This window comes from Macaca nemestrina, chromosome 10 (genome assembly GCF_043159975.1).
Source record: "Macaca nemestrina isolate mMacNem1 chromosome 10, mMacNem.hap1, whole genome shotgun sequence".
NCBI lineage: Eukaryota > Metazoa > Chordata > Mammalia > Primates > Cercopithecidae > Macaca > Macaca nemestrina.
The window spans coordinates 65,414,872-65,430,671 of NC_092134.1; the positions used below are offsets into that span (position 1 = coordinate 65,414,872).

General features: G+C 38.5%; 1 pseudogene; it reads right to left on the reverse strand.

Moving 5' to 3' along the window:
* Positions 1-517: 517 nt before the first annotated feature.
* LOC105473420 (heterogeneous nuclear ribonucleoprotein A1-like) lies at positions 518-15,350 on the reverse strand (annotated as a pseudogene).
* Positions 15,351-15,800: the final 450 nt, after the last annotated feature.

Genomic DNA, 15,800 nt, shown 5'->3' on the forward strand with positions numbered 1-15,800 from the left:
TGAGCACTCAGAGACTTTACTAGGTTTAAGCTTTCTTGCCTGGTGGGTGGGAGTAGGGACGGAGGTGGAAATGCGGTGACTGTTTATTGAGTGTTTGCTCTAAGGCAGTGGTAGCGGGTCGGGGGTTCTTTCCTGGTTATCAGAGCTGTGCACCTGCTCACTTGCCAGATGATATGCAAAAAAGAATCCAAAGAAGCAGCAAGAAAGCCAATAAATGTTCTTAGATCAAAATGACATATCCTAAAGCTCCTCTCTTTCCAATTATTTTTGATGAGAGCAAAATTATTATACTCAACTCCAGTGTGAATCTACATCACAGGGGGAGATGATTTTAGGTGAAAATCCCTTATGGTTAAATAGATGTTTGTGTGCTCATTTTTGTTGTTTTAAGAAGCTTCCAGGATAATTCTGATGCAAACAGGCCTGAAGCAAGAAAGACTGACACACAGGTTTATTGGATAAATTGAAGTTTGTTAAATATGATTACTATTATTTTCTGTATTAATCTTATAATATTGGTCACTTGTCTTCCTTTCAAGTTTTAAATTTTTTTTTTGAAAAAACATAGGCTTGAAACCTGCGGGAAAACATATTATTGTGACATATCACATATCACAACATATCACATTGGCCCTGAGGATTGAACTATTTCCAGAGCCATCTGGTCTGACAGACAGAAGTGATTGATTCTTGCTTGGTCTGTAATACACCCCAAATGCATTCACCTGCTATGCCATTGCCCCCTCTTCATTTTCTACTCTGAGCTTTAAAAACCTGGAGTTATACATCTCATGGCTCTTAGACTAATGCATAGCTTGTTCCTGACTGCCTTCCAGCACTGGAAGAAAAAAGTAATATCTTTGTGACAGCATAATTACTTCCACCTCTGACAGCTCTTCTCCATTGTGACATCTGCAAAGAAATCATTTGGAAGGGGAAAATACACGTGTTCTGGGATTAAAGACATAACAGGCATGTACTGAATGTGTCAAAAAATTTGAGATGTTGAGGGAGCTGAAGACAAGCCCTCTACCTTGTAAATGTAGTCCCATGAGGAATTTTCTAAAGAAGTCTTATAAAGCAATTGTTTTTCAGTGTTTTACTACATTTATGAATCTTCAGCCCATCAGTGGAAAATATGATGCTCTGAGAGTCAGCCATGACACTGGGCTAGAATGGGGTGCTAGTTTACTTTGAAAGATAGTTCTTCTCTTTGACGTATAATGTCCCGTTTCTCCCAGCTACTACATTTCACTTCATTTCTCTAGACCACAGGGTTCTAAGACACTTAGTCTAATTTAGAGGCAGTCTTTTGTTAAGAGGCCACTGAGGCATATAAAGTCCGGCCAGTAAGACTCAATCGGGTAGCTTTATAGAGAGAAGTCCAGATTGAGTTATCAATGTTAATAGGTGGGTCTTTTCATTAATGTCAGCCAACCAATGTACTACAACAAACACATCATATTGTTTTTTAAAGGACACATCTATTTAGCATCATGATCAGACTATTACATTTAGCAATCAACAGCATGGGTGCAAAAAATAATTGACATTAAAACCTTTTATAGGCAAGCTTTATACTTTCTACAGAACAGAAACTGAAATAAACTATTGTACAATTGGTCACAACTACAGTCCTTGAGATTTTTGCCCATACACATGAATATTGTCAAAAACATGTCTTCTTTGTAGCAGCTAGGTCCTGCTACTACTGTGCTTGACTGAGTTCAAAAATCTGTTGTAACCTGTAGTTTCCTTGTCACGTTTCCAGCTGTCCTCTCCTGCTAAGCTTTGTCTTGTGGCAGTAATTAAAATCTTCTGGCCGGGCACAGTGGCTCATGCCTGTAATCCCAGCACTTTGGGAGGCCAAGGCGGGTGGATCACGAGGTCAGGAGTTTGAGATCAGTCTGGCCAACAGAGTGAAACCCATCTCTACTAAAAATACAAAAAATTAGCTGGGTGTGGTGGTGGGCACCTGTAATCCCAGCTACTCAGGAGGCTGAGGCAGGAGAATTGTGTGAACCCAGGAGGCAGAGGTTGCAGTGAGCCGAGATCACACCACCGCACTCCAGCCTGGAGGCAACAGTGCAAGACTCCATCTCAAAACAACAATGACAAAACAAAAACAGAAACAAAGACAAAACAAAACAAAACAAAACAGTAGCAATGGCCGTAGCTACTGTTGCTACTAGAACCACCATAGCCACCTTGGTTTCGTGGTTTGGCAAAATATTGGCCTCCACCACCATAGGGGTCAGAGTTTCTGCCTTCAAAGTTTCCTGCCTTCATGGGTTCAAAATCTGAAGACTGACTGTTGTACTTGCCAAAATCATTGTATCTTCTACTACTTCTGCAATTGCTTCTACTACCACTGCCAAAGCCGCCTCTGTCTCCGTTGTTATAGCTGTCACAGAAGCCACTGCCCTGGTTTCTACAACCTTCTCCACCACTTCCATAGCCTCTGCTTTCTTCAGAGTAACCGGGGCCACCTCCTCCATAACCACCATCATTACCAAATCCATTAGAGTCATCCTCACTGCCACCATATCCACTACTATCACAGCTGCTGCCGAAGCCACCATGACCCCTGAAGTTTCCTCCATGACCAAAGTTGTCTATCCCATCAAAACTGCCTCCATGACCGCCACCAAAGTTTCCAGAACCATTTTGGCCTCTTTGGCTGGATGAAGCACTAGCCACCTCTGGCTTCGACAGGGCTTTTCTAACTTCACAGTTGTGGCCATTCCCAATGTGGTACTTCTAAATGACAATCTTATCCATGGAGTCATGATCATCAAAGGTGACAAAAGCAAAGCCCTCTTACTTGCCACTGCCTTGGTCAGTCATGGTTTCAATCACTTCAATTTTCCCATACTGTTCAAAATCATCTCTTAGGTGGTGTTCTTCAGTGTCTTCTTTAATGCCACCAACAAATATCTTTTTCACAGCTAAGTGGGCACTTGGTCTCTGAGAATCTTCTCCTGAGACAACTCTTTGGTTGTATAATTCTTCCATCCCCATGTGTGGCCTTGTATGCATGGCAGCATCTGCCTCCTCCACAGTGGCATTTGTGACAACCCCAAAGGCCCTGGAGCGCTTGGTGTTTGGATCTCACTTCCACACAGTTCGTGAGTGTTCCCCATTGCTCAAAATGGCTCCTCAGGCTCTCAGCAGTCGTTTCAAAGCTCAACTCTCCAATGAGGAGCTTCCACAGCCGTTCAGGCTGTTTAGGAGACTCCAACTTAGACACGACAGCAGTGGGAAGAGAGACTTTGACAAAGCTTCCTCAACAGCATCCCCTAGCAGAAAGGAGAAAGCTAACAAATGTATCGCAACACACCATATTCTAAACTTTGAAAATTGACTCTGTGTTCAATTAAGTTTTCTTCCATCTGGTCAGTAGGTTCCCATGCAGCACAAGCTTGCCATGTTTGTTAGTCACTTGAAAGCTTACCTCAAGCCTGGACAATTGATCCAGAAAGTCCCAACTCATTCAGATGTCCAGGCTTGTGTACTTATGAATCTACCACTGGTCTTGAACCACCCCATCGGAAGGTGAGATAGAGGAATGCTATCAGCTGCAGTCAGAAGGCTCACTACAGGGATGAATCCTAGCTCCAGGGAAACAGACACATAATGAAGACTCCAAACTGAGAGAAACAGCACTGCGATCTAGACCCTGGACTCCTTAGGTATATGTTAATTTGAAAACATATTTAACGTATTCCACCTGCCAGGTATCGGGAATGACTAAGATTAATTTTCAGAGATTTAGAACAGTGACCATATAACATGGATTGAAAAAAGATACAGTTTCTGTCCTCTCACCTCTGCCTTCCCTCTGAAGGGATCGGTTTGTGGGAAGTTAGAGCCTAGGGCCCTGGAGTTGGGTCCCCAAGTACCTTCCTACTAAAGGCAGCCTTGATCAGCTTCTCCTTAGGAACTACTGAAGCAGTTCAGTGTCTATCTGAACTATCTTCCTGGGACCTACCTTTTTGCTGAATCTAGCTCAGTGTACCTATCTTAATAATTCATAAAATGGGATTAATAATCCCTACCTCAAAGAGTCATTGTGAAGATTACAAATCATTAGGTGTGATAAATCGAAGTATGGTCAGGAACTCAAATTTTCTTCATTTTATGTTGGGTTCTCCAGAAGCAGAGCCTGAGTCAGAAACTGAGGACAAGGGATTTATGGAGGATGCGTTCTTCAGGCCAAACCTATAACAGAAAAAGAGAGGTGACATAGGAAAGGGCAAATTACCAATCAAGGATATCATCTAATGAAGTCTAGCCTTGGCCTGATCAACAGGGGACTCTGGAACATAAATAGTATAGCAGAGTTATCATGATTTGAAGCAGACTGGACTTCTGCATTCATAAGTCAGCCATTCGCTGTTGGGAAGTGGTGGGGCAGGTGGTGGTTGTGCTGGTGGGAGGGTAATCTCCTTGGCATATCTGGGTGAGGAGACTTCTGTCAGCCAAGGTTCATTTTCACATACTTGTAACTTCTACTCTTCACTTAAAAACTTTCATCCCTTAAGACTGTGTGCCTGAAGACTTTGTTCTCTCCTTAGGACTTCCTACTTTGGCATGTGGTTAGAAGGCATCTTTGAGCTCACTTTAGAGGATTGAGCATGTATGAAACAGAAGCAGTGTGCTTCAAGATTCTGGCACAGTATTCGGCATATAGCAGGAACTCTATAGATGCTAGCTCTTTTTTTAAAAAAACCTTCTGCCCCTAAAACTGTCCTTCATTTTGGAGAATTCCTGGCAATGCATTGTCCTTCCCAGTCAGGCCAGAGGTGGACAAAATAGAAGAGAATGTAATCAAAGCACCTAGCACATGGTACACGTACATAATAAATAAGTATTGGTTACATTTCTTCCTTCCCGTTTATTAGCTTTGTCCCAGGACCATTTGAGTTTTCTTATGGTGCAGAAGATTTATTTTATCCAGTTAATTATTAGGGACATTAATATTCACAATAATCACCATAAATATTATGTTCCAAATGGATTTGGAGTCATAATCATTTTGGGGGGAATACAGTTGTAGAAAATAGCCTAATTTTGTCTTGTAAAAATCTTTTTTTTTTTAAATCTCTGGTTCTTTTAAAGCACATGTAATAGGTACTATCACCCAATTTAGTGCTTACAAATCTGCACTTTTCCCTACTTTTTTTTTGAAAGAGCATAAGGGTGAGGAGTTTCTATTGTACCCCTCCACCATTCCTATGCCTCCTGATCCTGATCTTTGCTCACTGTCAGGAGCAAAGAAAGTGCCAAGTTAATGCTTGTTATCCTGATCAAGCACAGCAGTGAGCAAGTTATGACATCCATGAATCAACTAAGAATAACCCCTTAATAAATAAATGAGAAATTCCTTCCAGAATTTTGTGCCACAAATATAATAGCAACAACTAGTAATATTTTAAATGCTCAGATTTTCTTATTTCAGCAACTATACTTTTATGAATGCATCCTTAAAAAACTAGAACCACTTCAGATGTCCATCAAAAAATAGTTAAATAAATTCTTGCATTCAAAATTTATTGTTATATACAAATTCCATTAAACAAGGAGTTAGATGTATATAGACTTACTTAAAAAGCCAATATACAAGAAAAAACAAATTATAACACACACACACACACACACACACACACACACGCCCAATTGAAACTTTTTATTTAGTTGTGATGTAGAAATTAAATTTTGCTTTCTTCATCAAATAGGTGCAATAAAAAATGATAAAGGGGATATCACCACCGATCCCACAGAAATACAAACTACCATCTATGCATAAACACCATACTATAAACACCTCTATGCAAATAAACTAGAAAATCTAGAAGAAATGGATAAATTCCTGGACACATACAGCCTCCCAAGACTAAACCAGGAAGAAGTTGAATCCCTGAATAGACCAATAACAGGTTCTGAAACAGAGGCAATAATTAATAGCCTACCAACCAAAAAAAGTCTAGGACCAAACGGACTCAGCCAAATTCTACCTGAGGTACAAAGAGGAACTGGTTCCATTCCTTCTGAAACTATTTCAATCAATAGAAAAAGAGGGAATCCTCCCTAATTAATTTTATGAGGCCAACATCATCCTGATACCAAAGCCTAGCAGAGACACAACAAAAAAAGAGAATTTTAGACCAAGAACCCTGATGACCATCGATGCAAAAATCCTCGATAAAATACTGGCAAACCAAATCCAGCAGCACATCAAAAAGCTTATCCACCACGATCAAGTTGGCTTCATCCCTCGGATGCAAGGCTGGTTCAACATATGCAAATCAATAAATGTAAACCATCATATAAACAGAATCAAAGACAAAAACCACATGATTATCTCAATAGATGCAGAAAAGGCCTTTGACAAAATTCAACAGCCCTTCATGCTAAAAACTCTCAATAAACTAGGTATTGATGGGACGTATCTCAAAATAATAAGAGCTATTTATGACAAACCCACAGCCAATATCATATTGAATGGGCAAAAACTGGAAGCATTCCCTTTGAAAACTGGCACAAGGCAAGGATGCCCTCTCTCACCACTCCTATTCAACATAGTGTTGGAAGTTCTGGCTAGGGCAATCAGGCAAGAGAAAGAAATAAAGGGCATTCAATTAGGAAAAGAGGAAGTCAAATTGTCCCTGTTTGCAGATGACATGATTGTATATTTAGAAAACCCCATCGTCTCAGCCCAACATCTCCTTAAGTTGATAAGCAACTTCAGCAAAGTCTCAGGATACAAAATCAATGTGCAAAAGTCGCAAGCATTCCTATACACCAATAACAGACAAACAGAGAGCCAAATAATGAGTGAACTCCCATTCACAATTGCTTCGAAGAGAATAAAATACCTAGGAATCCAACTTAGAAGGGATGTGAAGGACCTCTTCAAGGAGAACTACAAACCACTGCTCAGAGAAATAAAAGAGGACACAAATAAATGGAAAAACATTCCATGCTCATGGATAGGAAGAATCAATATTGTGAAAATGGCCATACTGCCCAAGGTAATTTATAGATTCAATGCCATCCCCATCAAGCTACCAATGACCTTCTTCACAGAATTGGAAAAAGCTACTTTAAAGTTCATATGGAACCAAAAAAGAGCCAGCATTGCCAAGACAATCCTAAGCAAAAAGAACAAAGCTGGAGGCATCACACTACCTGACTTCAAACTATACTGCAAGGCTACAGTAACCAAACAGCATGGTACTGGTACCGAATCAGAGATATAGACCAATGGAATAGAATAGAGCCCTCGGAAATAATACCACATATCTACAACCATCTGATCTTTGACAAACCTGACAAAAACAAGAAATGGGGAAAGGATTCCCTATTCAATAAATGGTGCTGGGAAAACTGGCTAGCCATAAGTAGAAAGCTGAAACTGGATCCCTTCCTTACACCTTATACAAAAATCAATTCAAGATGGATTAAAGACTCCAACAGGGGCTGGAGAGGATGTGGAGAAATAGGAATGCTTTTACACTGTTGGTGGGACTGTAAACTAGTTCCACCATTGTGGAAGACAGTGTGGCAGCTCCTTAAAGATCTAGAACTAGAAATGCCATTTGACCCAGCCATCCCATTACTGGGCATATACCCAAAGGATTATAAATCATGCTGCTATAAAGACACATGCACACGTATGTTTATTGTGGCACTATTCACAATAGCAAAGACTTGGAACTAACTCAAATGTCCATCAATAATAGACTGGATTAAGAAAATATGGCACATATACCCCATGGACTACTATGCAGCCATAAAAAAAGATGAGTTCGTGTCCTTTATAGGGACATGGATGAAGCTGGAAACCATCATTCTGAGCAAACTATCACTAGGACAGAAAACCAAACACCGCATTTTCTCACTCAGGTGGGAATTGAACAATAACACATGGACACAGGGTGGGGAACATCATGCACCAGGGCGTGTTGTGGGGTGGGGGGAGGGGGGATGGATAGCATTAGGAGATATACCTAGTGTAAATGAGGAGTTAATGGGTGCAGCACACCAACATGGCACATGTGTACATATGTAACAAACCTGCACGCTGTGCACATGTACCCTAGAACTTAAAGTAAAATTTAAAAAAATTGCTTTCTTCTAGATGGATCAACAATCTTAACATCATTTATGAAATAGTCTGAATTTACTCCACTAAATTGAACATGTTAATTTTGCTATATATCCAGTCGCCATAGATAAATGAATCTTTTTCTGAATGCTATTGATTTGACTCTTCTTTTAGTGACATCAAAATTATCTAAACATGGTACCTTTACAGTTTTAAGAGCTTCATAGCAAGTACCCAACTCTACCTTGCTCAATTTTATTTTTTGTAAAAGTTTCCAGGCAATCTCCCATACCAATTTTTACATTAATGTTACAACTTCAGTTTGTTTGAAAAAACCAAAAACATTTGTATCGGATTTAAATTGAATTAAATATTGATTAATTTGGGGGAGGAATGACCATTTTATAAAAATATCTTTCTACTTACTTTCTCTCAGTATAATCTTCTTCTTACAGGTTTTCAATACTCCCACTCCTATTTTGGGGGGAATGCGCTATTTCTGTATTCGTTTTCTAACTGGTTATTGCCAGTATAGAGGAAAACCATCAATTTTTATTTGTTTTGTATGAAGCCACTTAATGAACTCTTATTTGTTCTGATTATTTTCTTGTTTAGTGTTTTATTTAGTCTTCATCAGGTTTGGGGGAAAATGTTGTGGTTTCTTTTAACTCTGAGTTAGACACAGGAAGGATATAGTAAATGACAAATCCTCTTACAACCAAGTTCAAATTAGTTTCATTCTTATTTTTTATTTTTGTGATTCTGTAAGCACCTTTCCAACCTCTCACTGGACAAAGGAAAGCAGTATCTAAGCACATGTGTGGCCAGGTCCTCCTGCTTTCACTCTGTCCAGGACAGCATGCCAACACAACTCCTGAGCTGGAAATTCCCACGATCAGTAGAGGGGAAAAACAGCAGCTTGTACGTAAGAACCCACAGGCCCATGAGTCTTCTTTGTATCCTATCAGGTGGATAGGAGCTGGCTCAGGTAGGTTAGTTTCAATTTTACAGGACTGATTTGAGCAGTCAGAATACACCTAGGGGCCAACCTTCCCACTTTCATACCCCTGACTGGTTAACATCAGGATTACAGTGACTTGATCTTGATGGTCATACATCCCACAAAACATCTTCACAAGATAGTGTTCTCTAAATAAATAGTTCTTGCAAAAGTAGAGATGCAAATTCATACAGCATTGCTGACTCAAGAGTTTAGCGAAATAATTTCAAAAGAGGAACCTTGGCCGGGCGCGGTGGCTCACGCCTGTAATCCCAGCACTTTGGGAGGCCGAGGCGGGCGGATCACAAGGTCAGGAGATCGAGACCACGGTGAAACCCCGTCTCTACTAAAAATACAAAAAATTAGCCGGGCGCGGTTGTGGGCGCCTGTAGTCCCAGCTACTCGGGAGGCTGAGGCAGGAGAATGGCGTGAACCCGGGAGGCGGAGCTTGCAGTGAGCCGAGATCGCGCCACTGCACTCCAGCCTGGGCGACAGAGCGAGACTCCGTCTCAAAAAAAAAAAAAAAAAAAAAAAAAAAAAAGAGGAACCTTGATTTTATTTCTTAGGTGTTTTACACAAGCTGAGAGGACAGAGGGAAAGTCATTAATGGTTTTTAGCCCAGGGAATAAGCTGGCATGTGGAGCTTTCTGTCACCTTTCATGACACTTCTCTTCCCAACCTCTCTGCTGAACTTTTTGGCCCTTTGTCCCATCAACACATCACACCTACCATTTATCATTCTATCCACTCCTTCATATAGATATCAGTGAGCTGTCAAGAATCACCACCATAACATGCCCCCACTACTACTACCACCACCAACAAATTGTGTAGAGGTGGAGGTGTTTTATAAGTACAGATGTTCCTCAATCTACAATGGGGTTATGTCCCATTAAATTCATGGCAAAGCTGAAAAATCACAAGTCAAACCATTGTAAGTCAGGGACTTTCTCTGCAAAGACAAGAAAAATAGATGATAACATTTTCTGAAGCACTTATCACACACACGATTCACCTTTTAGTAATTTAGCAACGCTGTTTTTTTGTTTGTTTGTTTGTTTGTTTATCTTGCTGCCTAGAATTCTGTGGAGTAAATGTCTGCTGAATATGCAGGTTTCAATCATTAGTTGTTCTTTTCTATAAAAAAATTCTGCCTTTGACTCGTGATAGCTGAATAACACTTATTTTGTTATTAAGTATTTTGAGCTGATTGACAACAGATATTTCTCTGTTCTGCTGACTCAGCAGATCCTGCTAAGTGAAATAACCCTTCTTCACTGAAAAATCTTATTGTTTTTGAGCAGATTCTTTAACAATAGTCAGTGGAAGTTCTGATGCCAGTTGGCCCAGTGTGTAGGATTACAAATTCACTCCAATTCGAGAAGATATTTTTCTTAATTACTGTACATATATTTTGTCACTTTTAATTTTTTTCAATTATAAAAGTAAAAAAAAAACATTAAAGACATTTAAAAAAATAAAATCAAGAATATAAAAGTAATGACCAGCCAATTATCCAAACACAAACTCTACACTGTACTGTCTTTGCATTTACATTGAATATTATCAATGAGAAAAATACTGTTTATACCAGTAAAACAATTATATCTTAATGTTGTTTTATTTTGGATTTCCATCACAACTGAGAATGAATATAGGTTTTGTATGTTTGTTGATTAGTTATATAATAAAAAACCATAATTATTTTTAATTTCCCTTTGTAGTTAGTTAATTTTGTATTTATTTGTATTTTCCCCTGTTTTTCTTATGTTTTTTTGTCAGTTAATACAAGTTCATAATACAATAAAGTTATTAATGTTTTTAGTATTTTCTGTAGCCATTTCCAAATTTGATACTTGTCTTATGGTTTTTAGAGTTTAGATATTAAAGTTTTAAATTTGTATATGGCTCAATCTTTATTTTTCTCTCTTAAGTCTTTTATCATTTCTAAGCTAAGTCCTTTTGAATCTAGACATTTGATAAATATTTATTTCACTTTTTTTTTACTAGTTTCTGTTGTTTCATTTTTAATGTTTACTTCTTTATCTAAAATATATTTTGGCCTATGAAATGAGATGAGACTCTAAATTAATTTTTCTTTGCAAATTGCTAACTGATCCCTCATAGAACACTTACTGACTAAACCTTCAGGTTTCTGATTGACCAGTGGTATCTCCTTTATGAAACTATAGTGCTATATGTAATACATTCTACTTCTGGGCTGCAGGTTTTATTTTTAGCCTAGTAACAAATTGTTTTTATTTCAGAGTCTATATAACATGTTGCAATATGTTATATCTTTAGTATTAATTCGATTTTAGTATTTGCACTAGTTTTCATAATTTTCTCAACTCTATTATTTTCCAAGTTTATTTTATAACAATTTTGCCGTGTGTGTGTGTGTGTGTGTGTGTGTGTGTGTGTGTGTGTGTCTGAAATTTTGGCAGGAATTAAGTTGAATATATGAATTTATTTCAGAAGAACTGTTATATTTAAGACCGTCAAAGGAGAAAATCTTTAATCTTCTAGGCTCTACTAACAGTCATGATGTATAATAGTCCTTTCTCAAAGAATATTAAGGGGTTCAGAAATAGGAAAATGCAAGCAGGTTGATAAAATAGTAAATAATTGGTTAGCACAGCCACATGGACATGTTGGCCAAGATCCATAGAAAGATCCTATTTTTAATCATTATTATCACCATCAATTTCATGAACATAAACTGATCCCATCATTTTCACCCACAAAGAACAGGTCAAAATTAAGCACTCGCGAGGTGCTTGATATTGAGACTATCAAAAGCAGACTTCCTCAGTATGGCCTATGATATGGTTTGGCTGTGTCCCCACCCAAATCTAAACTTGAATCATATCTCCCAGAATTCTCATGTGTTGTGGACCCAGCGGGAAGTAATTAAATCATGGGAGCTGGTCGGTCTTGTGCTATTCTCGTCAGAGTGAATAAGTCTCATGAGATCTGATGAGTTTATCAGGGGTTTCTGCTTTTGCTGCTTCCTCATCTTCTCTTGCTGCCACCGTGTAAGAGGTGCCTTTCACTTCCCGCCATGATTCTGAAGCCTTCCCAGCCATATGGAACTATAAGTCCAATTAAACCTCCTTTTCTTCCCAGTCTCTGGTATGTCTTTATCAGCAGCATGAAAACGGACTAATACAGCATATAAGTCTTAGCATTATTATATACTTCCAGGCTTTATTCTTTCTGCCTAAAATGTTACTCTTTCTGCTTCTCCCCATCATAAATTCGTTTTAGTCCATCAAGATCCAGATCATATATAATTTTCTCTGTTGGTCTCTAATGACCCTGGCAGTTAGTGACCTCCTTCTCTTTAACTCCTAGCGCTTTATTTGTACTTCTCTGATCAGCTTGCCTTTTTGAATTGTAACTACTTGCATGTTCTTCTATCCCTCACTAAATCAAAGTCCTTGAGCACAGGGACTTCAGTTTTTCATTGTTATAAATATCTGAATGCTGAGTATCAAGGATAGACTTGAATACATGTTTACTAAATGAATATACAGAGAATAGAAGAAAACAATTCTAGTTCACAGACATTTCTGTAGGAAAAACATTGATACAAAAATTCCTAGGAAATGTTTTGTACATTTCAAACATTCCGAAGCCATTTAATAGAACTTTTTGAAACCTCAAAACTCTAAAAGCTAGTCGTGTGTGTGTGTATTGTAGGCAGTAATTTCCTCCTGAGATTTCAAGATGACGTGTATGAGGTAGTTGATCTATCACTATTGCTTCAGTACAGATGAACATACATAGTTTTCTGAATAATTCTCAGCTGTAGAAACATCACGCTAAAAGCACTCAGCCGTGGATAGGTAACTTGGTGAGATGGATGGAAATGCTGCTGCCAAGCTGGACTTTCCCAGGTGGAAGGCCTGTGTGCTAAATGGAAACCGCACACTCGACCTGTGAAAAACATTCTCATGTCAGCAGAATTGACTTGAAGTGTGGATGAGGTCGACAATTCTTTACATGGTGTTCACTTCCTCCAAAATAATCTTCCCTGCCTGCCTTCAAAGGCACCTAATACTCTCACTATCATACTGCACTTTCAAGTGTGGCAAAACAAATTAAATTGCTATGAGCTACAACACTCACTTAGGCATGGGTTGGACTTTGTACGTTTTTTGAACCACTCAGTGCAAATGGCCACCTCGCCCCCCAAGCACATCATCAATCCCTTATGAAAGAGAACTCTCGTGTGCACTCCATATCCACAGCCTTGCCTGTGATCATAGTCTTTGATTCTCAGCTCCCTTGACCTTGTGTGCTTTGGCTTGCTTTTTTTTTTTTTTTGTCAGTTTTTATGGTTCTCCACTTCCTGGAAGCTTATAAAAGTTGTCTCTGGCCATTTTAGACAAACATCATTTCCAATAGTTTTAGGCTCTGGGTACCTATTTCTTTGTAGCTCCCAGGAATTTGTAGAGCTTCTTCCGGCTTGCTCTGGCATGAGTAGGAATTAGATCCTGCATAGGATCTCTAATAACATCAGTCAGGAGAACAATGACTGCAGGGGGCTGGTTCAAGGGAGACCAGCTCCTTGGAAAAAGGTTAAATATTGTGTATTTCTGGCATCACAATCAAGTTGGGACCAAGTACCTCACATAAAGGAATGTTGTATTATTTTAGGTTCTTACCATTCAGCATAATATTTTATTTCTGACAATAAAACTGAGGGATGTGTAATAAAAGGGTTGGGTAAAATTCCACTGGGCTTCAGTGATCATCCTATAACCAAGCAGAGTTCCCCACATTCTTCTGAGAGTCCTCTCTAGCAAAATGTATTTTATCAAAAGACTGTTATCTGTAAAAAAGTAAGTATACATAAAGCAGCTTGTCAGAAATGGTGCACTAAACTATGACAAAGAATGATGAAGTTATTGCAATATTTGAGTAACTATTGGTATGTGAATTGTTTATAATTTACTGAATACTTTGACTTACATATTATTATTTGGTCTTCCTGATTCCAGTCTCACTCCACTAAAATATGTTGTCAAGAAAATAGATCATTAAAATGCAGTAAAACGATGATATCACTCCTCTACTCAAAACTCTTTAATGGTTTTCCTATATTTCACTCAGATTAAAAATCAAGTCCTTGCAATGAGGCTGACAATTCTCTCTGTGGTATTTACCAGTCCCCCCTGCCCCTCAATTTTCCCTGTTCTCCTGTAGACAGGCCTAAAATTCACACTACTAGTATTAATTGTTTGAGTTCAGGGTCATGATGATCTGGAACAAATCCTCTGGCCCACATGACCTAGTTCTCATTAGTTCTCAAATCTCATCTCACTTCCCTGGCTCATTCCAGCCTAGCCACAGTGTCCCCTGTTTTTCCTCCAACACTGCACTCTTGGGATAAACTCCACTTGGTCTTCTTTTAGATATTGTCACATTCAACTTGCTAAAATTTGCTAAGAATTTTTCATCTGCGCTCACAAGGGAAATTGGTCCATGGTTTTCATTAGTTATGCCTTTGATTTTGGTATCAGAGTAATGCTAACCTTGTGGAATGAGTTGGGAAGTATTTACTCCTCTTCAACTTCCTAGAAGAGTTCGCATAGAATGGGTATTATATCATGCTTAAGTGTTTTTTAGCATTCACAGATGAAATAATTCAGGCCTAGGATTTACTTCGTGGAAAGTATTTTCATTCATATATTTCTTTATAAATTGAATTTAAAAAAAACCACTTAATTTCCTTAATAGGTGCAGGGCTATTTAGTGTCTTCTGTTCCTTCTTGAATGCATTATGATAGCTGTATTAGTCAGTTCTCCCATTGCTGTAAACAAATACCTGAGACTGGGTAATTTATAAATAAATTAAACATTTTTTAAAATAAATAAAATAAGAGGTTTAATTGGCTCACGGTTCGATGGGCTGTACTGGAATTATGGTGCTGGCATCTGTTCAGCTTCTGGGGAGGCCTCAGGAAACAGAATCATAGTGGAAGAGGGAGCAGGCAGATCACATGGCCAGAGCAGCAAGAAAGGATGAAGTATGAGGTGCTACACATTTTTAAACAACCAGATCTCATGAAAACTCACTCACTGTCACAAGAACAGCACTAAAAGGACGGTGCTAAACCACTCATGAAGGACCCACCTCCATGATCCAATCAGCTCCCACCAGGCCCTCCCTCCAACATTGGAGATTACAGTTGAACTTGAGATTTGGATGGGGATGTGGGTCAAAACCATGTTGATAGTTCATACTACTCAAGATATGTGTACATTTTCATCAAAGTTGTCAAGTTTATTGGCATAACGTTGTTCATCATATTTCTTTATTTTCATTTTATTTTCCAGGTCAAATCTGGACTGTCACTTCTCACATTCCTAATATGGTAGTTGGTGTTTTCTCTTTCTCTTTTTCTGATCTGTCTTGTGAAAGGTTTATCAGTTTTGATTTTCTCAAGAACAAGTTTTTAATTTTATTGATTTTCTCTATCATTTTCTATTTTCTATTTCATTGTTTTCCGCTCTAATCTTTATCATTTTCTTTCTTCTCCTTAGGTCAGGTTTTATTTTCTCTTCTTTTTCTAATTTCTTAAAGCAGAAGCTGAGGTTGTTAATTTCAAACCTTTCTTCTTTTCTGATATGGGTGTTTGAGTTTCATAAATTTAGATGTATCTTACAAATTTCAGTAAT